At 44.6% G+C, this 23,799-nt stretch overlaps 1 protein-coding gene across 1 annotated transcript in view; it reads left to right on the top strand.

Moving 5' to 3' along the window:
* Positions 1-13,206: 13,206 nt before the first annotated feature.
* Slc38a4 (solute carrier family 38 member 4) overlaps positions 13,207-23,799 on the top strand; it is a 55,497-nt gene continuing 44,904 nt past the window's right edge. The window contains exon 1 of the mRNA XM_076911958.1: positions 13,207-13,344. The gene's annotated coding sequence lies outside the window, so the exon portion shown is untranslated. The remainder of the gene's footprint in view (positions 13,345-23,799) is intronic.

The following is a 23,799-nucleotide window of genomic DNA, read 5'->3' as shown; positions in this document are numbered from 1 at the left end:
GATGAAACACTCAGTTACAACATCCCTCTACTGTCTCACTCTACCCATCAGAACTTCTGAGTTCATCCTAGAGGCAAGACCCACAAGTCATACCCCCTGCTAGAGCCTATAGCCTACTCATAACATAGCACAGTATCATCAGACCCTTCCGGTTCAACGTCTGCCTTCACCCTAATTCTCCTCCCCTCAAATTTAGGTCTAGATACTCCTATTCTTAGTGGGAACAAGAGCCACATAGGAACAGTGGCTGTTACAGTCTGTATGTTGCTGGGGGCTCACTCTACAGACTAATTCCTTAGGCCTAGGGCAAAAGTAAGGAATGGTTTATTCTCGTCTTCAGCCAGGGAGGGAGCTTTACAGAACTGTGGCTTGTTCAGGCCAGTTGGCCCCAGCATGCTGAGTGAAATTGGTGAACCTGATCTCAGGAGGGTCTGTGATAACTTAGTGAGAGACAGAAGGATTTCTTAGCATAAACAGGAATGAACCCCGAACACCAAGAGACCAGTTAAGCCCTGACCATTTTACTATCATTGTGAGGGGCTTTGGAAAGGACAGGAGCGGACTCCCAAACAGGCCCTGGCAATAGTGGTGCTACTTTTAAGAATCATGATGTAAACATCTGACATGTCCTGATATGTCCAGGATACTGATATGCTACCCCTATGAAAGGGTCATTTGATCCACGAAGGGGTTGTGACCTGCCGGTTGAGAACGGCTGCCTTGGTTTGATGGTGGTGTGGTGATGTACGTAACTATACTACATACTCAAAGGCCACAGTTCAAATTATTAGTCAAGCAATTCCTTCAGGACAGAGTCCTGGGATTTTACTTCCCTGAGTGATTCAGATGACTGAGGCCGCTCTTTGTCGGCCCTGTCAATGGTTGGAGACCATACCGTTTTGTCCATTTCTTCCCTCACTTTTTGAAATTCCATAGAGACTCATTCATTATGTGGTCTATGAAGTGATCTTATTTTTGCTGTTAAAAGTTACAGGCTTTCCTCAGACAGCAGCCTCTCCCTAGCGTCAGACAGCAGCCTCTCCCTAGCGTCAGACAGCAGCAGCTAGAGAGACTGTGCTTTGGAGGTGTGAAGCGTGCTCAGAAATATTCTCCGTGAGTCAGCTTCTGTCACATTCCTTCATGTCTACTCTTCAACCTGGGCCTCTCGGCCGTCTCTGCACTCAGCACGATTTATTTCACAGCCCTCTATTACACTGCAAGTGCTTTAGAACAAAGGTGTCTTGTTTCTATCTTAGACAGTCCCCAAATTGTTCCTTAATCAACAACAGGACCTTGATCTGTTTTCCACTGAATGTCAGTAGGTCTCATGCCTCGCCCCTCAGCAGGTTCTGTATGGAGAAGTGGGTTCTATACAGAGAGAGATGAGAAGGTGAGAACATGGAAACGCCATCTTCCATGGGGTGAGAGAAAGCTAAAGACATATTTCACAGGTATCTGTATGGGTCTGTTTTTCCCCCACTTAGGGTCGACCATGTAGGGGTGGAGCCTCTTCTCCATCAGGAGAGTTTGTAGGCCACCAGGACATATGTCTTTTCAGGGCTTGCTCCGTAGGAAGGAGATCAGGAAAAGAAGTCTTGATGGGCTTTGGTATTGGTGGTACCTTATGGCTGCCTGCCCTAAATATCCTATCTATCTAAAGGAAAGTGGGTTTGTGATAAGATGAGAAAGGGGTGGCTTTGTTTGGGGGTAGAGATTCCATATCTGGGCAGCATAAAGCAGGACATTTATTTTCATATTTGAGTAGAATAATCCCTCTCCTCCCTCCTTCTCTGCCCCGCAACACAAGGGCCTCTCAAACACCAGAATCGGTAAGGGTCCGCGTGAGATGAGGAAGAAATTAGTTCAGCGAGACCCGGTAACCCGTGCCGGCTCAAACTTCTAGAACAGCGGCTATCAACCTGTGGGCTGAGACCCTGTGGGAGTCGAATGACCCTTTCACAGGGCTTGCCTAAGACCATGGGAAAACACAGATATTTACATTATAATTCATAACAGCAGCAAAATTACAGCAATGAAATAATTTTACGGTTGGGCGTCACCATGACATGAGGAACTGTATTAAAGGGTCGCAGCATCAGGAAGGTTGAGAAGCACCGGTCTCAACTCTAACACTGGACAGCCCATTTCAGGCATTTTAAAATACAGTACAATTTTGGGGGGGGGAGTTTCCTGGTATAGTGCAACCCCATGTTCGTGAGGAGGCATAAGTTCAGAACTCTTCTCGGAGTGCACGTTGTTTCTGGCATAAAGACAGGCAGAAGGGTTCTGAAGATAGACATCATCTTAAGGGCCTAGGGGAGGATCCCGTATGGTCTTGGTCATGCATTTAGTACAGAGGTCATCGGGGCTATAATTACCTCCAGACCCAGCTGCGGGAGCTGGGGGGAGCCAGGTACGATCTGGCCCTACAGATAGCGCAGAGGTTGCCCTGGCGATTGGCTACCTCCGTTCCCAGCCTTTAGGGCAGAAAACAGGTTATACGTCTTTTTCCAGGCAGCCCTGCATGTGTTTAACATTCCTGGTCTCCCTAGTGCTATCTGTGATCAAAACCTTTGTGTTCCCGACATTCCTTCATTCCCTCCCTTTGTCCCCTAGTGTGGGGTGTGGGGTGTGGGATGTGGGATGTGGGATGTGTGGTGCGTATGTGTTTTGTGTTGGCCAGAGGTCAATCTTGGTTGTGTTTCTCAGTCACACACTTCCTTATTTTTTTGAGAGAGGGTTTCCTGTTCAATATGGAGCTTACCAATCCAGTCGCACTGGCTGACCAGCAAATCCCATGATCCTCCTGTCTTTTTGCCTCCCCAACCTTGGGATTTCAAGCAATACCTGGTGTTTCGTGTGGGTGTTCAGGATGAGGCAAACACTTTCCTGACTGAGCCATCTCCCTGAGCCTGGAATAAACTTTCTCACCTTGTAAGAGTGGATAGGACAAGTGACTAAGCATGCTGGGATCAGAACAGGCCATTTAAGCTAGAAGTTAGAATAGTGTCCCAAGGTCACATTTCATTCAATGTGCTTCTCTACCAAACAGCAGTCTAAGCTGTGAGAAGGGTGTGTGTAGCCAATGAGTAGGATACTGTATCATTAGATCATCCCAAAGGGAGAGCCTGGGAGGCAGAGGGGTGAGCTTATGGAGAGAAGGAAGACACAAACCAAAGAAGATGCTTGGGATTATAGTCAGATACCAAAACGTCAGCCATCTTGACACTTGCCGATCCATCCCGTTGAACAGGAGTGGTCAAGTCTACCTGATAGGGTTCCCACCCTGCCCCCCAGTTCCTACAAATTCCACGGGCAGCATGAATATTGGTTTTGTGACAAGCTACAAGCAGAGCCACCAGCTGAGGTATGACTTTGTCCTTTACTCATTAAATATTGCAGAGTCTTGCAACACATCTTTCCTAAATCACAGCGTGCTGCAATGTGTCAGCACGGGTTTCAGAACAGACGTGGGGCCGACTGTCAATCACAGTCTCGAGTCAAACCCTCTCGTGGTTTTTCTTGCTCGTTTAAGGTTTAAAGGAATCTCCCTCCGCTCTACATGCCGTACCCTTCTTAAAACTTGGATACCCAAGGTCTCCGCATCAGACCAAATTCAGTCAGGTTCTCTCCGGGTAGGCTTCTTATAGCTCCCTAACCACCCCTGAGCTCCTTGTGGTACACTGAGGTAAAAAGTTTTCCTTCTTATATATTTTTACATCAGTAGAAAATTCTCTATCAGGAAGAATCCCCCTTCCCCCTCCCAACCCCCCCCACCACCAGTGAGATCATTTCCCTTCCAGTGGCAAAGAGAACGACCTGACAGTGAACCATGAGGCTCAATGTGATGAGGCCCCCCCCACCCCCCCACCCCACTTCCCACCCCCCACCCCCCACCCCCCACCCCCCCGCCAGGAGGCAGACGTGAAACCAGAGTCACAGCCATGAGTTTATGGGTTCTTGAAGGCTAGCCTGTGGGGGGATGGCAATGAGAGATCAGGCTAGCCTTGTGCTGTCCTTTCCCCTAACAGCTTCATAAAAGGTGGGGCTGAAAAGACACTGACCTCTGGGGAAACAGAATAGGGAATTGTGGTGGGTCGGTTGCAGTTGCAAGGAGAGGTATAGAGGCAATTCTTTGAGTTTTGTATAGGCTGGGCAATTTCCCCCTTCCTACTGAAATAGTAAAAGCCTCCCAAGACCCCCCACCATGAAACCACAGTGGCACTGACATGTGACTCAGGCTTCAACAATGAGAAATGAGGCAAAGTTGACAGGTGGAACCCATAGCAAGAATTTCCAGAAAGAGGGGACAGTCCAAGAAACACTGAGCTGTGGAAAGCTACCGGCCCTAGGAAGCTAGGGGCCAGTGAGAGCTTTAGAACACCAGCAGTTAGGATACAAATGGTGGATGGCCTGAGGGTCAGAGCCAGAAAGGAGAGTGAAGGTCTTGGTTGGTTGTCTGCACGTAGAGTCGCTTACAGACTTTTGAGTGGAGGCATTTTAACTGGGAAAGCTTTACACAGTGTGAGCAGACCCCAGCTGCTTCTTACTTCTTTCTCCAAACCCACAGTTTCTTTTCCTTCATCCGTAGGTGAGCTTGTGATGCTGTCTGAAAAAGGATATACTCCAGGCAAGCGGTGTCAACAATTTTTGTTTGTTTGTTTGTTTCAGAAAAATCAAGTCTCTAGAATGTAACTAATTTGTCCCTGTGGGGTGACCATAAACTTAGGGTAGAGGGTGTCTTCTCCAGCGACAGAGAATGATCTCACGCTAAACTGAAATTCGTGTCAGAGTGTGGTCCTGCAAGGAGCGTCACAGGACTCGTCTCTGAGCTTCCTGACCCTTTAGACACTGGTTTCCATGACCCCGGAGGAACCAGATCACTGCTGCATGGCCTTTCATGGTCAGCTCTTCACAGCAGAGACAGAACAGGCTTGTCAGTTGCCTCTCGCTTCTCCACATTACCCTGAGACCTTCTACAACTCCGCTGAAGTATGGTCCCCACAAAAGATGAGCAGGTTTCACTTAAATCAGAACGCCAACGCTTTATAGATCCATTTCCCTCCACCCACAACCTGATTCATTTTCCCAGCCTATATAAATGGATAGCACAATTACACCAGGCAATGAACCATAACTATTTATTTATTTATTATTTATTTATTTATTTATTTATTTATTTTGATGCTAGCTAAGGTGCAGATGCTGAGAACTGATTAAGTAAAGAGTTTATTTGCAAGTTGGCTGGAAAGATGACTCATTTAAAAAAAAAAAGATTTATTTAATGTATGGGACTACATTGTACACTCCAGAATCCTGGACCCCATTACAGGTGGTTGTGAGTAAGCACATGTTGCTGGGAATTGAACTCAGGATCTCTAGAAGAGCTGTCAGTGTTCTTACCTGATGAGCTGTCTCTCCAGCCCCGTGACTCGATGTTGCAAGAGCACTTGCCGCTCTTGCAGAGGACCCGACTCTGATTCCCAGCACTCCTCATGTGGTGGCTCACAACTTCCTACAATTGCAGTTCCAGGGGATCCAACACCTTCTTCTGGCTCGAGAGCACCAGGCGTGGCCATGCTAGGCATATGTGCAGGCAGAATTCCCATACACATAAAATAAATAATTAAAATAAATAAAAAAGAACAAGAAAGGAAAGATTTTTGTTTTTGTAAAAGTTGGGCGGTTACACATGAAGCTGCTGGCATGAAGGAACTCTTTACCCTCAGCTGTGTTTTCTCTTCGCCGATGTTCTGTGTACAGGCCTGCCTTTGTTTCTCCTGTGTCTCAGGTTAGGCTGTTGTGACCTGTCAGTGGCTTACAACACTACTTATACTTTCTTAAAGCATAATATTAAAGAAACAGTGGCGGAATATCATAGTATAAATAAAACCCAATTTCAACAAGCTGAAGGGGACTTTATAACTACTCTGTTATATTCTAACTTCACAAAATATGAATTTCTTGCTGGGAGAAACCGAAAAGGTGTATATCATATTTGACCAGGATTGATAACCTACTCTCATGAAACTAAATATTTCCTATATATTGTGCTGGGGGTGGGGTGGGGATTTACAAAATCATGCTATGATACAAGTTATATATTGTGCTATCCTGCTGTTAGACTGTTTTGTATAATCTGAGGTGTGTCTCTCTGTGTGAGAGAGAGACAGAGAGACAGGAAGAGACAGAGACAAGATAGACATACAGAGAGACAGAGACAGAGACACAAACACAGAGACAAAGACAGAGACAGACAGAGATAGAGACAGAGACACAGAGAGACAGAGAGAGAGAGAGAGACGGGGGGGGGGGACCTAGCACTAAGGGAGCGTTTTGAGTGTTCCTTACTAGCATGCAGAAGTTTCTGTTGTTACATTGTTTGAGTTCTGAAGTGCTGCCATGTCCCCAGTACTGTTGTAACACAGGAGCTATAAAATGAGGAGAGCTGGGTGTCCTTCCTGAGGACAGACAGTGAGATGAACCGCAGTTCTTTATTAATTTACATTGGGCGTGTGAGAGTTCAAAAAACCCTGTCTCTGTCCCTGGTGGGTCTGTTAAATCCTCAGAGGCCAATTCTCCATTGGTGAACCCCTTCCTCCAAAAAAGAACCCCAGCTTTTCTTAAATAAACACGAGCTTTCTTTGAAGTGAGAACTATGCTTTGTGTCAGAAAATGGTTTTATCAGAAAATGGTTCCATATACATACTTTTCCTTAAGACCTTCCTAACAAGCAGAGAATGCAGTTTATTATAGCTTCCTTTATACTCAGAATTATATTTAAATTAGGACCCCAGAAGAGAATTACAGGAAAGGTTCACAAGTAAGTGATTTTTTTACTATGACCACCATTTTCTATTTGTTTGTATTCAATTCTTTATGTGGTGACAGTCAGCTTTGTAGTCTGTGAAAAAGTTGTTTATTGAACAACTCTACACTGAACATGTTTACCTACTTAAAGAGGTGGGTAAATCCTGCAAACAGGAAAATCCCCCCAAAATAAAGACATTTCAGAGTCAAAAAATGAACTCGCAACCAACTCTTTGGTAACAAGGGCCCAGGGCGGGTGGAGGGGACCTCCATTGCTCTCCTGGGCTCCTGGCTTCCCTGTAAGAGGACAGCTGGACAGCTAGACTCCACCTGGAAAGATGTTTCTGTTGACAGATCAGGTTCCTGCAATGCCATTGGTGGCTAGGCTGAAAGGGAGGGTCCTCAAGGAAGCAGATCGAGATGCTGCCCCCTATCACAGGATGGAAATTTCCACTCTTTGGGAAGCGAAAAGAAAAGAAGGAAGGGTCTCTCAGTCTAATCCTTGCCGCCACATCCATTGGATTCCAATCCGAAGAGGTTAGAAAGAGAGGCGGGTAAGTGAAATGCGGTATATTTTTCTCTTAAAAACGTCTCAGCGTGGAAATGTAGGGCTGGATCCTAACCTACTTGGACGTGTTTGTGTGTGTGTGTGTGTGTGTGTGTGTGTGTGTGTGTGTGTGTGTTCGCGCGCGCGTGGGTATAAGCGCACGTGGGGCATACAGGTCTCGGAACTGTGTAGGGTCAGAATTTGTTGGTTGTTCCTTAGAACTACAGGCTAACTGAGTTGTCTCAGTGACTAGAAATAAAAGCACACCAGGGTAGGCGGAGGGGATAGCGCGAAGGGTTTATTTGGAGATTTCTTTTCCTACTGTGCCTGCGTGGCCGTTTCCAGGGACAGGGTGTGGGCTTGCCGACGGGAGGTCCATTGGCCCTGAGGTGTCCTTCTGGGACCTCTTCGAACCTTGTGAAGAGGGTCACACCCTTCCTAGGAGTTGGTTCCTCACCATTGGGGGATCGTACCCAAAAGGTGTTACCCGAGTCGCTGGAATCGTGCCTGTGACCCCCCCCCCCCCCCCGCCCCAGGGGTGGTGGGGGAACGCGGATTCAGGGTTTAAAATAGATTCGGTCTCTTGATAGCTGATAGCTGATAGTTGTTGGATTTCCTCACCGCGAGCATGCTCGCGCGCGGCTGAATCCTTACTGTGAATGAGTAGATCAAAACGCTCCCGGAGTGCGGACTCTGGGTTGGGGACTCTAAGGGAGTCCCAAGAGTCTGGAGAAAAGTGAGAATTTGTTTTAGAACTGATGCTGCTTCCCACGAGGTGCGATCGGGGACTCCCTGCGCCTGATCGCTCCGCTCCGCTCGTAGTAGGCGCTGAAATCCCCGCAGTAGGGTGGGGGTCGCGGGCATGAACGGAGGACTTCAGAGGAGAGGGAAACCGACCAAGACGTAGTTGGGAGGAGACAGCTCGGCCTACAAGAAGCAACTTTTCCCACTTGGGGCAGTGAGCGCAGGAAAGGACACTGGAACGACACAGGTGGCTCTTCGGGGTGGGGATCGGGCTGGGTGGGGTTCGACCCGCAGCGAGCTATAGGGAAAGGTGGATAGAGCCACTCTTCCATGCACACCAAAGAGTAAGATACTTCAGCACTGCTGACCCAGTTGGAGGAAGAGGGGCAGCTGAACCTGAGATGCCGGCGAAGACCGACACCTGGGTGGTTGCCACACGCGCCTAGAGGAAGTTTGGAAGGTCGGGCTCCTGCCCGGAGATCGGAGATCAGAGCTCTCCGAAAAGCCAGCGCTTGCTTGATGTTTGGTTCTCATTATGTGTGTACGGTGAAAGGATAAATCAGGATTTCTCAACTTTCCTAACGCCCAAACCCTTTACTATAATTCCTCATGCCGTGGTGAACCCCCAGCCGTAAAATTATTCCATTGCTACTTCATAACTATAATTTTGCTACTGTCACGAATCAACTCTGATTTTGCTACTGTCACAAATCATAATGTAACTCCCTGATAAGCAAGCAGGATATTTGATATGAATACCCTGTGAAAGCGCCTTTATATTCTCCAAAGAGGTCGGGACCCACAGGTAGGTTCCTCCTTGTCTCCTTGAAGACAGTAAACCAGGAGGGAAGAGAACAGAAAGGTATGTGTCATGATAGGATGGGAGCCATGGGAGAAACGGAAAAACAGAATCACTTTCACATGACCATAAACCTTCCTGTGGTCCACCTTTTATTTATATAATGACATAATTCCACTCATTCATTCCGGAGTCATTGAGACACTGGCTTGCAGGAAATCTGTTAGGTTTTTGGGGGTTTTGTTTGTTTGTTTGTTTGTTTGTTTTTTAAGTCTGTCTCCCCTGACATTTCACACAGGGCAGAGCAAATTCTATCCGATCATAAATGTTTGTTGAATAACAGATTAGTCTAGTGGAAGATAGTTAAGTCAGCCATTACGTTCTGTGCCAGAATTTAATTTACTAAGTAGTGTGTGTCACAAGACCAGGTGATTCCTTTGTTCATTTGATTTTTATATTTGTTTGTTTATTGAGACAGGGTTTCTCTGTGTAGCCCTGGCTGTCCTGAAATTCACTCTGTAGACCAGGCTGGCCTCCAAACTCAAGGATCAGCCTGCCTCTGCCTCCTGAGTGCTGGTATTAAAGGCATGTGCCGCCACTGCCCGACAAGATGAGGTGATTCTTAAGCGAGGTTTTGAAGCGGAAGTAGGAGTTGGCCAGGTGAGGAATAAGAGGAGGTGAGGAGGGAAATGGCAGTAACCATTGCAGGATGAGCAGGAGACAGGAGCCACTTCAGGATGTAAGCCTGGTGCTCAGGGGTAGAGATGCCTCAGGGGAGAGAGGAGGGTTCAGAGTCCCCTCAAGTTACCTCTGTCCTCTCTTGAATTAAGTGCGGGCTGATGTGTAGTCACCAAAACCAAGTGGCTAAATCTGAAAATTAGAAAAATACTTTTATGGGTCCATTACTTTATGATGGGCGTCATGGTAGCAGGCACTACCTCAGGTGGGAAGGTGAAGTTCTGCAGTGTCCTCAGAGGGAGGCCCCGTGTTATTTTTCTGGTTGTCTGAGGAATCTGTTTTAGCATAGACCCTGCTGACACCCATAAAAAGATTTCACAACAAATGCTTTGTGTATAGAGAATTAGAGGGAGTTTTCGGTCCTGATTTTAATTTTTTGTGGTTTTATTGTTTACTTCAGTATCGGTACTCGACGCACAAGTCACAGTATAAAAATATTACCATTTTTATATTTAAATATATAAATGTATTTATAAATAATATTCACATATTAATATAATATTAACATTATACTATACATATATATAAATAAAATTTAAACTGCAGTGAAGTGGGGATTTGAGTGGCAGACAGTATGACTGCCATCTTCCCACACCCACAGATGTTCATAGCAGGTCTGCTCAGGGCTTTTCAAACTATATTTTGAAAATTAGCTTCCAACGTCAATCCTAAGGGGCCTTTTGTATGAGTTTAGCTTTTTCACCCAGGGTTTGAGGGTCAGCCTGAGCCTCTACCACATCCATACTTGTAAGCTCTTTGTTTGGGAGGGTAGTCGGAGGGAATTCAGAGTCAGTGAAGCACACACACACTCTGAGATGTTTCTTTTACTCAAGTAGACGACACACTTTTTAAAAATTTTTATTAGATATTTTATTTACATTTCAGATGTAATCCCCTTTCCCCATTCCCCCCCACACACATACCCAGGAACCCCCATCCCATTCCCCCCTCCTCCTGCTTCTATGAGGATATGCCCCCACCCACGATTTCCCCCACACTGGGTCGTCCAGCCTTCACTGGACCAAGGACTTCCTCACTCTAGACGACACACTTTTGGAGTAAGTCTTTGAGCAGGGTTACTTCCTCTGTGATTCAGGATAGTGGCACATGCCTCAGTGCATTATAAGGAGTGAGCAACTTATTCCTTGTGGAATGTTTAGGTTGATGTCTGGTGTACCTCAGCACTTGGCATGAGATGGCTGTTATTAAGGATGCTGTTGCTTTAACTGTCTGTAACAATATTTGAGATGTTTAAACACTAACAATGATTTTTGTTTAGTGGATTCATGGATATGCATTGGTAAGTGTGTGGGTGTGCATGATGCATGGAGGCCAGGCGTCCATGTTCGATGCCTTTCTCTGTTTTAGTCTTTGAGATAGTATCTCAGTGAAACCAACATGGCGGCACTGGCTGACCAGGAGATCTGGGCATCTGTCTGTTTTCTTTTGTCTCCAGTGATAGAGCTATAGACAGGTTCTGCAAGCTCAACATTTACACAAGTGCTGGGAATCTGACCTCAGGCCCATTCCTCTCTGGAGCCAGCCCATTAAGAGATAAAGAGGAGGGAGGAGAGACAGAGAGAGACAGAGACAGAGAGACAGAGACAGACAGAGATAGATAGATAGAGAGAGACAGAGAGATTGTGTGTGTGTGTGCTTTTTTTTTTTTGGTTTGTTTTGTTTTGTTTCCAGACAGGGTTTCTCTGTGTACCTCTGGCTGTCCTGGAATTCACTCTGTAGAACAGACTGGCCTTGAACTCAGAGGTCTGCCTGCCTCTGCCTCCTGAGCATTGGGATTAAAGGTAGACACCACCACTACCGTGGGTGTAGTTGCTTTTGCTTTTGATAACATTTTTTTTTCCTGTGTTTTCTGACTTTTCCTGGGGAAATGTGAAAAATGTCTACTTGTCTCAGATAAGCACCAATGGCAGAGCTGAGCAAGCTTTTCATCCCAGTCTCCCTGAGGGAACCAGTGAGCTCACTGGGATGAGTCACTAATGAGAAGTTGCTTACAGGAATCTGGATGAAGGGAAGATAGCCACATACCACAAAGCCCACCCTGGCGTCAGTGAGGTGGCCTCCCGAACGATGGCTGGAGCTCCCTGTTCAATTTGTTGGCAGTTCTACTGAAGAGTCTCCTCTCAGCAAATGCTTAATCCTTGGTATAACCTGGGGCAGAAGTTTTGTAAATCTTTTAGCTTTCTGAGCTTCCTCGACCTTAAAGACCTTAAAGTTCTGTTAGTTTCTGAAACCTTGTGAGACTTCCTCTTCCCTCCTGGGGAGAACATTTCAATTCTGAGGGAAAAGTTACACACACACACACACACACACACACACACACACACACACCACTACCACCACCACCACCACAACCAACAACAAAAACCAAAACAAAACAAACAAAAAACTACCACAACTGAAATGAAGGAAATTATGGAGTAAAAAAAGAACTGAATGAGTCTCGTGTGGGACAGTCTGGCCTCGGGGTGCTGCCATTCCTTCGATGACACAAAGGCGGTGTGAACTGTGTGCTGGCCTCCCCTGATCTTGATCAATCACACATCTGTCATTCAAACGGATGTTGTCTGCAGCTCCTCAGTGATCTTATTTTTGGACCTTGTTGACTAGTGTCTTACATTGTCGTACACATCCCAGACACTTGGTACATGTTTGTTGAATGAATGAAGAAAAGGAAAATCTTCTTCCTCCTCCTCCTCTTCCTCCTCCTCCTCCTCTTCTTTCTCCTCTTCTTCTTTCTCCTCCTCTTCCTCTTTCTCCTCCTCTTCCTTCTCTTTCTCTTCTTCCTCCTCCTCTTCTTCTTCTCCTGCCAGTATTTGTTTTTCAAGTAAGCACTTCCGTGTTTAGCTCTTGAAGGGCATTGCCGACAGTCAGTGTGTGGGTTTATAAGCTACAGTCATTACATCTGGTTTGGGAGTTCGAGACCAAGGCTGTTGGCAGTCTGAGCTTTAGGATCTCACGTCTGGGTTGTGTCACATGGGTGTTCTGGGTTCACTCTATGGCTCTTCTGTTTTGTACTAGAGTGACCTTGGGCAAGTTGGCCTGACCGCTTCACTGTTCATCTGTGAAACCAGAGAACACACTGGTTCCTGCATCACAGGCCCCGTGGGAAGCAAATGATTCCACATTTGCAAAGTACTTGGAGTCCTACACGGCGCTTTGTAACACTTGGGCTGTGGAGGATGAAAGAGATTGATCTTTCCAGTTCCGTGTAACAGTAGTTCACACCTTATAGATGATAGGGTGCTGTACTGAGCCTGGGAAACACTGGGCGGGACGTTTGTACCCGCTCTCTGCTCGCTGTAGTCAGCCTCGGTGACTTCCGCATGCTGAGCCGCTGAGAGTCTTGGCTCTGTCTTTGCTCCTGAACTTTTCGCTTGCCCAGCGTGCCTGCTGTTTGTCCTGTCCTTTTTACCCTGCTCCTTTTACGTGGCCTGCTCCTCAGGACAAGGACTTTGCTCTTTGTTTTGGCGTAATTTTATAACACCGGGCACGTTCCGGGTGCTATAAAATGTTGAAGAAGAAAAGGGGAAAACCGGCAATTCACCCGGGAGGTAGCTTGGGTCTACCGCTGCTTGCAGGACTGCTGCTGGAGCTCCAGCAGGCCCTGGGATGTCCACGAGTTCAGCATGAGGCTCCGAGTGGAACAGGAGGACCAAAGTTGCTGGTGGGGATACTGCATACACAGGTTTGCCAGATGCCTTGACTATGACTGGGTACCTCAAAGAGAGAGGGGCCAGCAGGGGTGAGGGAGGGGGCAGCAAACTTGACAGGACAGTGTGGGAAGGACCTGCAAAGGGTAGTGGATGGTGGAGGCATTCACTGGGCACAGAGGCTGGAAACTCCTGCCCTAGGTGGTGTACACATACAGGTTTGGTCTTATTTGTCCACAAAGGAGGAACCTGTTGTACCTATGCAGGGCCTCCCTAAATGCTGTGTGACCGGCCTGACCTTTGCCATTACAATTTCACCCAAGGGTTAGAGTTTCCAGCTGGGCTTTGAGGATGCTGCAAAAGCATCCAGTTGGCATAGTATCAGCCAGACAAAACTGCTTTATGCTAGTCCAGGATGCATTGACTTTGCTCTGGCTTTCTGAGGAGTTTTGTCATAATAGCACACTTTAGAAACATGCCAGACACTTTATTGCCTCGTGAGTTGTTTTGCTATCATTTAATTATGCTTTGTATAGAGGGGAGTCCATACCCTTCTGGGAGTCCTCTGTAGTGATAGATTTATGTAATCTTGAGCAATTGGGACAGAGAGGGCTGGGTATCTTCCTCAGATTTCCCTCAGAACTGTTCTTCCCTCCTGCCTCATTCCCTCTCCCTCCGATCTGATGCTAGGGATTGAGGAGAGACTCAGCACAGGACCACCAGAGTGCATCGTCAGCTCCTGGTTTTCTGTAGAAGTTGCATTTGACACATTCTAACACAGCATCAAAACCAGGAACTTGATATTGGCTGGATGGGTGTGGCCTCTGTGTTATTTTATCTTGCACATATATGTGTGCGACTGTAACAAGTCAAGATACAGAACTTGCATGGCCACCATCTTAGATGCGGCCTATGCTGACCCTTTATTATGAAGCCCATCTCTTTGTTCCTGCCCCTGTGAACTAGGTATTCTCTGTGACTTATGTTCTTTACAAGGGTCTCCCATAAACGGAATCATCCTGTGTGCTCCTTTTCAGATTGATTTTTTCTACTCTCTATGCTGCTCTTAAGACCCATTCAAATTGCCATAGAAACCAGTAGTTTTCTCTTTTCTTGTTGCTAAACAATACCCCAGGTACTTCACACAGTGCCACATTTTTAAAAAAATCCGTGAACATTCTTGTTTAGCATAGCAGTAGAAGCCACAGGTATCTAAGGGAGAGAGATCACTTCAAATAGTGCCCAGAAGAGTTGGGGTCCCTCTGTCCTTCAGCCAGTGCCCAGCAGACAGTTGTACAGCCTCAGTGAGGAGCAGGAGAAAAAGGTAGACAATAGAGTCTGGATTTTAGGGCTCTACATACAGACCATAAACTGTTGTCAAGTCATAGCGGTATGTGGGAGTCTTACCCAGTTTAGCCTCCATGGGGTTGCCCTTCCGAAAGCCAAGGGTATGGTCCTTAGCTTACATTTTGTAAGAGGAGGAAGGGTGGGTCGTGTGGTGACTGAACAGTCTAAACATGGCTGACTGCTACTGCTCACATAATATGTAAGTCCTTTCACTGGCAAATCTGCCTTTTCTTACCCCTTTTAAATGTCTTATTTTATTTAAAGTAAACATTAAGTACTTGTCATCTTGCACTGCTCTTCTGGATCATAACTACTAAGGGGTGTATGTATGTGTGGGTGTGTGCTGTACATGTCCTATGTGTGAGTGTATATGTTCATGTGTATCTGTGTGTCTATGTGTTTGTGTCTGGGTATCTCTGTTTATGGGTGAATCTGTGTGTATCTATGTCTGTGTATGTATGTATTTGTGTGTCTCTATGTCTACATGTATGTGTGTATTTATATGTGTGTGTGTCTATCTCTGTATATCTGTGATCTCTGTGTGTATATGTATCTGTGTGTATCTATGGCTATGTGTATGGCTACGTGTGTGTGTGTGTGTGTGTGTGTGTGTGCACACGCATGCACTCAAGAGACCCTCAACTTGTAGCAGACTAGTTACCTCAGTCCCATAATCTTCTGCAGTGAGCACCTGTGTTAAGTCAGGGACTGAATATTGGTTCCCTGTATCTTGTGCTCAGTCCTTTACTTTCTGGACTAATGATGACAGTCATTCGGAAGACATGATACGAGATGCAAATATATCCATCACACTTCTTAATATTGCAGGCTTCAGTTTTGTTTTTGTAGTATTTGGGTTTGTGTTTTTTTTTTTTTTTAACATGATGAGAAGGGTGTTCTGTGTTTCTTTAAAGAGAAAACATTTTCTGAATTAAACGTGAAATTTCTTAGCATGGACAAAAGTCAAGTGCAGGCTGTGCAATCACTTTCAAAACACTTTGTGGTACTATCTTGATACCTGCACTTTGAAGAACACAAAATATGATGGATTTCATGACTCTTCACACCAGAATTCCTTCATAATTGAAACTTCCTAAGCCTGGGAATTAAAGTCAACCTCAATCAAGCACATGTTGTTTTGGCAATAGTGGGCTCAATCATCTGGTTCCATTCCTCCTGCTAGGACCCGAACTTTTCTCCCTGAAGCCAAAGCGCTCTCCCCACTGAAACCCCCTCCACTGCCCAAGCTCCCATTCCAAGCTCCCAGTTCTAACCCCCACACCGCAGAGGCATAGACCCTGCTGTCTGCATAGTGACTGTTACCGTTTGGATCTTAATACCCACCCTCCACCCTGGAAGACTCAGCTTTGTTGAAACCTGTTGGGACTATGTCTGTTGGTAGAACATTTTTAGGAGGTGGGCCTGTCTTGGGTAATTTTGACACTTGGACAGGAGTTGACTAATCATACAGTGTCCAATACAAAGTAAGTACCTGAAGACAAATTCATGTGAGATCTGCTTTCACTACCCTCATCAGCATATGTCACTCAAATCTTTCTGAGCATCAGTTGCCTAGCTTGTAAGTTAAGGTAATAATAATCCCCCAAAGGTGAGGGGGACTATAGTTTCACCCAGTAGTAATATTGTCATTGTCATTTTTGTGATTTCTTTAGTTATAAGGACTTTTTCAACTGAGGTGGCCATTTTTAACAGGTTATGGCCTAAAAGGAGATACAGACCCTAGATCTTGACTATTAGGCCTTTGGCGTTTGCCTCTCCATCATTAGAGGGAACGGGGCCTTTCTAGATTCACCAATAGAAAACATTGCTCATGCATGGACATTAAGAAAAAAAAAATCTTCCTTTTTTAGGTCTTAAGAAATATTCATGGCATGATGCACACTGAATTTTGGATAATCAGTAAAGTATAGCTGGATTCTATAGCAAGCAAGCTAGGCTCTAGCTTCCACCAGCAGTGAAGAACCATAGAAAAGGGAAATGTCTCTTCACTGGGCTGACTGGTTTCAGCCACAAAATACCAAATGATAATGTTTTCTGGTACAAATGATGCTTCCCTGCCAATTGGTTGTATTTCATGGAGCACAATTTCAATCAACTCGTGGTGTGTCTATTAGTGCTCTGCCTGGTGACACTAAATGACTCCTTTCATGCTCTGAGCTACAGAGCTAAAGGTGGTTTGTTTAGGTCACGGCATACATTTAAATAAAGCTGCGGTACTTTAACCATCAGAGGAGAATCTGAGGAGGAGGCTAACGTCACAGCTTCTAACTCAACCCTCGAGCAATTTCTCTTTAAGTGACAGGAAATTTGTGTTTACACGTATGTCAATGTAACATCCTCCCAAGAAGCCCTCAAACTCTAGCTACTGAGTGGGGTTCACTTAGATATATATGAATTTCACAATGCCATCATTAGTGTGTGTGTGTGTGAGGGTGTGTGATGTGCTTAAGTGGGGAGGTGAAAGGAGGACTCTGAGGACATGTGTCTCTCCTCTCCAACTCTTAGGGATTGAGTTTGGGTTGCCAGGCTTGTGCAGCAGGCACCTTACCTGCTGAGTTATCTCTCTGGCCCTCATGATCTTATATATAGAAAAAAATTCCTTAAGACTCCACAAAAAGTGTTACAACTAGTAAATAATTTCATGAAGTTACAGCTTAAAAAGTCAGTTTACGAATATCAGCTGTCAACTACACTACACAGGTAATATCCCAAAAGGAGTTTAACACCAACAACTCACCCTCAAAACCACATTTCAGTAAAGTATTTAGGCATAAAGTTAGGCAGAGAAGTCACAGGCTTGCAATAGAAAACTATAAAACACTGATGACAAGAATTGCAGAATTGCAAGAATTGACAAATAGGTGTAAACATATGGTTTCATGGGTGGGAAGCTTCATGTCACTAAAACATTCATAGGACCCAAAGTAACAGTCAAGACTGGCCCTCTCATAGTCCCGTTTACTTAAAATGAAAAAACAATAACAACCAAAAAACTAAAACCAAAAACCAATCAGAAAAACAACCCTGAAATTCATGTGGTACCACAAAAGATTCAAAATAGCCAAAGTGACCTTCAGAAAGAACAAAATTAGAGACACACTCTTGATTTTGAAACATATTTAGAAAGCTTAAGTGGTTAAGACTATCTGATGTTGGCCATGTGGATAGCTGCATGGAACAACAGACTAGAACAGAGATCTCAGAGTTAAATCGGTGCAATGTGGTCCATTGATGTTCAACGTGACTGATCATGATACACACCAGGAAAAAAAGATTGCATCTTCAATAAATTGTGTTGGGGAAAACTGGTAACTACACAGAAAACAATAAAATTGTGTTCTCATCTTATAGCACATACACACACGCACATACACACATGCAGACACAATACCTTTAAAATGGCTTAAAAACATGGCCATATGGCATGAAACTATCATCTTGGGAGACAACATAGGTTGTAGGGGTTTTGACATTGGCCTTGGCAATGATACCAGAAGCACAGTGAGATGGTTTAAACCTAAGAAGCTTCGTTGTGCAGCAAAAGAAATGGGAGAATGGGTATTGTAGAATGGGAGAAAATGTTTGTAAACTACGTATCTCTAAAAGAAACAATCCAGCTATAAGTGAGTCACAGAGGTTTGAAGATAGTTCTCTAAGGGAGGCACACAGGAGGCCAGTAGCACCAGGAAGCTGAGGACCTACCTACCCGTCAAGAAAACACAAACACAGTAAAGTCCCGCCTCACACCAGTCAGAACAGCAATTCAGAAGAGAACCCAGAAGATGGCAGGTCTTGTCGAGGATTCGGAGTCATTGCTGCTGCTGCTGATACAAACTTCATGAAAACAGCACAAGGGTCCCTCCCTGCATTAAAAACTGGTCTACCATGTTAACCAGCAGCCTCACTTCTTGGTTATTTATTCCAAAGAATAGAAATCATAATCTCAGACAGGTAGCTGTACCCTCATTTCATGGCAGAGATGGTCACCCTCACCAAATTACAGGATAACCTGTTTGTCCCTGGATGGGTGGATGGTGGAAGAAAACACGTCATCGTGTACAATTCAGTCTTTTTCAGGCTGTGACAACGTAGAGGGTACTGTGCTAAGTGAAACACACACAGTTGTCCGAGGCAAGTCCTACAGATCCCATTTGTCCGAGGTCACTAAAATAGTTCAAGACAAAGGTGCCATAATATACTAGTGGGTTACTAGGGAATATGGGGAGTGAAAACTGGGAGGGGGGGAGGGGGGGCATCAACTGATAGAACATTTGATCCCTGCAAGACTTTAAAGCTCTGCTGTCCAGCCTTGCACCTGTGGAACTCTTAAGAAGAATTAAAATACTGTAGCACTTGCTTGATGTTACCAAACATTCAGATAGTTCTTTCAAACACTGTCCAGATCTCTCTGATATTCATTCTCCTATACCCCACACCCAGCTCCAACATTTCTTTGAGTCAGAATTTAAGCAGGGCTCACACTGGGGGTGGGAGTGGGTGTGGGGTTAATGCTCTTCTCAAGTCTCTTTGAATACATAAGATCTTTTACCTCACCCTGTCCCTAGCAATTTATTTGATGGTGGAACTTAGTGTTTTGTTGTATAGCATTACCCATATTTTAAAGAAAAGCTAGAATTTTTTTTTTTAGCGTATTGCCTGGAGGGTCATCCAGCCTATAATTCTATTTTTTTTCCCAATATCATCCTACATTAAGCTTGGGGTTGAGTTTTCCTGACACTTCTTCCTTCAGGATGTACATGACCGGGAATGCACTCTGGATCAGGTTTCAAAATGTGTCCTGCTCTGCTCATCAGAGGTGTTTGTTCAACTTTTCCCCAAAGATTGCAAAACAGCACGTAAACCCAAGGTGTTGTTTTGACTTAAGACTGCGCCATGAGGCCGTGTTGTAAAAGCACTTTTGTTATTGGTGTGTACTGAAACATTTATTCTGAAAATATAGACCTTATAATAATAATGCGAAGGGGAATGGCTGGTTAGATGGGATGAGATTGGACACGGTTAACTGTTCAGTGGTGGAGCCTACACAAAAGGATATTATTATATACCACCTTCTTTTACACAAGTTTGAAAATGTCTGAACTAAAAAGTAAAGCCGAGTCATACCATGCTATCCAAATTAATGAGGCATTTTGGGAAAAAGTGCCAAATATATGCCAAATATCATTTTTAAAAGTCACATGTCTAAGAGTAAAGAACTGGCATTCCTCACCCTGCAAGCCCAGCTGTCTTGCCTAAAAGCACGCCAGACTTCAACTTCGAAGTCAGCTTTTTAGTACACAGAGACAGGGAAATGGCTTGGGATGTGTGAGACTGTGACTCACACACAGTTGGCTCCCAGGTTTGGTTGCAGCTTATACTTAAGTTGGGAAGATCTAACAGTTGCTCAGGGGTAAGACCTCAGGCTGCATCTCGGTTGGTGAGGAGGGAGCAGTCGAGTTGCAGAAGGGTGGCCATCTTTGACCTGGGATACCATTTTTCATATTCCAGATAAAAGATCTGCCTTGAGAGGCGAAGGAATAAAAATGTACTTAAATTCTGGCCTAGTAGGTTAATTAAAGGTTTCTAGAAGTTTCTTCTAGAAACCAACTTAGTTAAGCAACCAACAACTTAGTCATGTTCTTGAGCTCACACCTGGACAGAGAGCAAGCAAGAGATAACAGGTTTAATCTAGAAGAGAAGCATAGCACCAGGGGCTAGAAAGTGGAGCACTGGAGGAGGCTTGTCTAGCATATCAAAAGCCCTAGGTCCAACCTTATCATGGAAAGCAGAAAGACAATGACAAGACCACACCCAAGAGTGTCCCTGAATGAACTTTCAATTGTTGGAGCTCTGGGTGAAACAGACCAGCAAGAGATGGAAAAATAAACCATTTGTATTTATTATTGCCATATTAAAGTATGTAAAAAATAAAAGACTCATTCTATAATTCTAGTCTTTCAGGAATGACACTGTTACTTCCTTCTAAGCCACTCAAAAAATACTGAGAATGAAAACTAAAGGTATCTCTCCTGATGAGACGAATACCCTCCTCCACACACATACATACCCGAGTTTTAATTTCCATCTTTGTAAAGTCTCTTGTAAATCATCAGAAAAATAATACGTTCATGAAAATACACATTTTTTAATGAATCCTTTATTCTTATACCAAAATAGAAGGGGGGGGGGGGGACAAAAAACAGAAACTACAGCAGTAACGTGTCCAAGCAGAAGTGAAGCATGGTCAGACTCCATGGCCCATGGGACTTGGTGGGCTCATAAAAAGATGAGACTGAACTACCTGACCTGACAGCAATGTAAAAAAAAAAAAAATTCCCTTGATAATTTAGAAGAAATGTCCTGTACCTGTTCTTAGGAATATAATGGAGGGTTGTTTTTTTTTTTTTTTTTATCTCTTCAAATTTTACCTTTAGCAAATAATAGAGAACAGTAGGGAAAAAAAGGCATTCTGTTTTGTTTCTCTTTAAAATGAGTCACTAGCCCAGACCAGGGGACTACTCTGGCTGTGTGTCTTTATCACCGTCTAGACGCACTTAGCACTAAGATTCTGTTTGTTAAAAATAATGAAAATGAAGCCGGGCGGTGGTGGCGCACGCCTTTAATCCCAGCACTTGGGAGGCAGAGGCAGGCGGATTTCTGAGTTCGAGGCCAGCCTGGTCTACCGAGTGAGTTCCAGGACAGCCAAGGCTATACAGAGAAACTCTGTCTTGAAAAACAAAAACAAAACAAAAATAATGAAAATGATAACTTTAATCCAGATTTAACAATCACACGGTCTGATAGTAAGTCACTACAGTGCTTCACATTTCTATTCTGACAGATATCTAGTTTGCATGTATCAACTAAAACATGCTTGTATGTTTTCTTAAAAATGTCCCTCTTATCTTAGAAGCACTGGGGTTTGAGTTGCTGAAGTTACTATGGGCAGGTCCACATATTTTGCTAAACACAGGCCAGAGTGAACAGACATGACAGCGGGCAGAGCTGTGTCACAGACGTCAGCATACGGTACAAATACAGGTTTTTTTCAACCTATAAAAGGTTAGCTGTTCAAGAAGCTAAGCAGATAGCCAGGCGGTGGTGGCACACGCCTTTAATCCCAGCACTTGGGAGGCAGAGGCAGGCGGATTTCTGAGTTTGAGGCCAGCCTGGTCTACAAAGTGAGTTCCAGGACAGCCAGGACTATACAGAGAAACCCTGTCTCGAAAAAAACCAAACAACAACACCCCCCCCAAATAAAAAAAAAAACCCAAAAACAACAAAAAAAGAAGAAGCTAAGCAGACCATCGGCTGGGTGTTTTAAGGGCTCACTGGGAAAGCCGTTTGTCTCAATGTCTGTTAACTTTCTAAGTCAAACTCAGGGAGTGAATCATGAAACGCTGGCCCCAAAGCCTGGGAGTTAAACTCAACCATTTGGATTTTAGCCAAGGACAGGACTGAAGCGTTTGAATTGGAATTCAGTAATTTTATGTGTAGTCAGTGACTGGAGTCAAAAGCCATCCCCTCCTTAGGAGTGGGTGGATTCCCTTAAAGACATTCAGTTCAATGCCTGCCACTTTACATGGACCAGATAGAGTCAGACTACATGGTCAGCAGTAATTGATATGTATTTAGTTTTTACTCCACTCAGTGTGTTTTAAGTTTTTATATAAATTGTTTCATTACTACACACACACACACACACACACACACACACACACACACACACACACAGAGTGGAGAAAAGGAAGGGAATATCCCTTGTAGTCTCTTAGAACCCTTAACAAAGTCACTTTTTGTTCCCAAATCAATGTAATTCATGCATGGTACCTCATCTGTATTTCATAGACAATTATTCTCAGGCAACATTCTCGTGTAACACAGATTTTCACACTGCCTTCCGCATGCATTAAAGACTCTTGCGCTGGGCCTATCTCACTAGGCTGACAGCAGAAGTGGGTGGCACTGAGACTGATGTCTTGGTATCCTCAGAACTCAGAATGCAAGGGACCTGCACTTAGGCATTTGGAAAAATGTGTCTTCATTCATCTTTGAGTCTTGAAGTTTTGTCAAACTCACCAAAAAGAGTGATACCACCAAGCAAGACCAAACAAACCCTCCCCACCTTCAAATCTGCCAGGACAGGTATGCGTTTAAACACTGCTAAAGACAGGTTCAGAGATATTTACACCATGGCTTGGTTCTGTCTCACACGTTGGTTAATATTAAACAAAAACACATTGCAGACCATGTCTTATTACAAGGTTGTTTTCTGAGGTTCCGTGGGTCAGGGCCAAAACCTGTCCTTTTCCCGCTGTCCGATGGTGCCAATCAGTAACATAACAGATGAAACAGTAGCGCAGCAAACAGCGGCCCTTCCTTCTGAATTGAGAAGTGTTAACAGACTCACTCCTAAAAGCAAATTTATGAATATCACATAACTCATAAGCAAACAATGAAATACCTTAGTTAGTTAAAATATCCGTTACCTCGTTTGGCTCTCAAAGTAAGCTGGCATCAGCTTTGCTAGATCTAGTTATCCAGTTATGAAGAGAAAACTGGGGTTCCATATATTTACAGGGGTTTTGTTTACTTCAGAAATCCTTTGTTGTTGTTGTTGTTGATTGGGTTTTTTGTTTGCTTGTTTTATTTTGTTTGTTTTGTTTTTTTGATGCACTGCTGCTATGTAGCCCAGGCTGGCCTCAAATTTATGATCTTTCTGCTTTGGTCTACCAAGTGTTGGGATGACAAGTGTGTGCCACCACGCCCAGTTTATCAAGCCCCATTAAGCACACATGGTGGTGGGGCATGAATGATGCTAACAGCTCTTTAAAGGCATTTATAAATATACCATCTTCATCATGTGGCAGATCCCCAGAAGAACACCGTTTAGGCATTAGATGGGTTAATCCTTGTCACAGAAGTGCAAGGCAGGCATTAGTGTTTCCTCTGTAAGTGAGAACACTGAGGGAAGGGAAGAGGGAAGAGAAATGGCAAACAATGCTCCCAAAGTCAGAGCGCTAATAAGCAATGGAGACTGGAGTCAGGTCTAGGCAGGAGTGTCCGGAAAATGCAGTGTGATCTGTGTTCTTGCATAAGGCAGACACGTCAGCATGTGTGTA

Source organism: Arvicanthis niloticus, chromosome 13 (genome assembly GCF_011762505.2).
Source record: "Arvicanthis niloticus isolate mArvNil1 chromosome 13, mArvNil1.pat.X, whole genome shotgun sequence".
Classification (NCBI taxonomy): domain Eukaryota; kingdom Metazoa; phylum Chordata; class Mammalia; order Rodentia; family Muridae; genus Arvicanthis; species Arvicanthis niloticus.
Note: the sequence above shows the minus strand (reverse complement) of the source record. Positions and strands in the feature narration are given on the sequence as shown.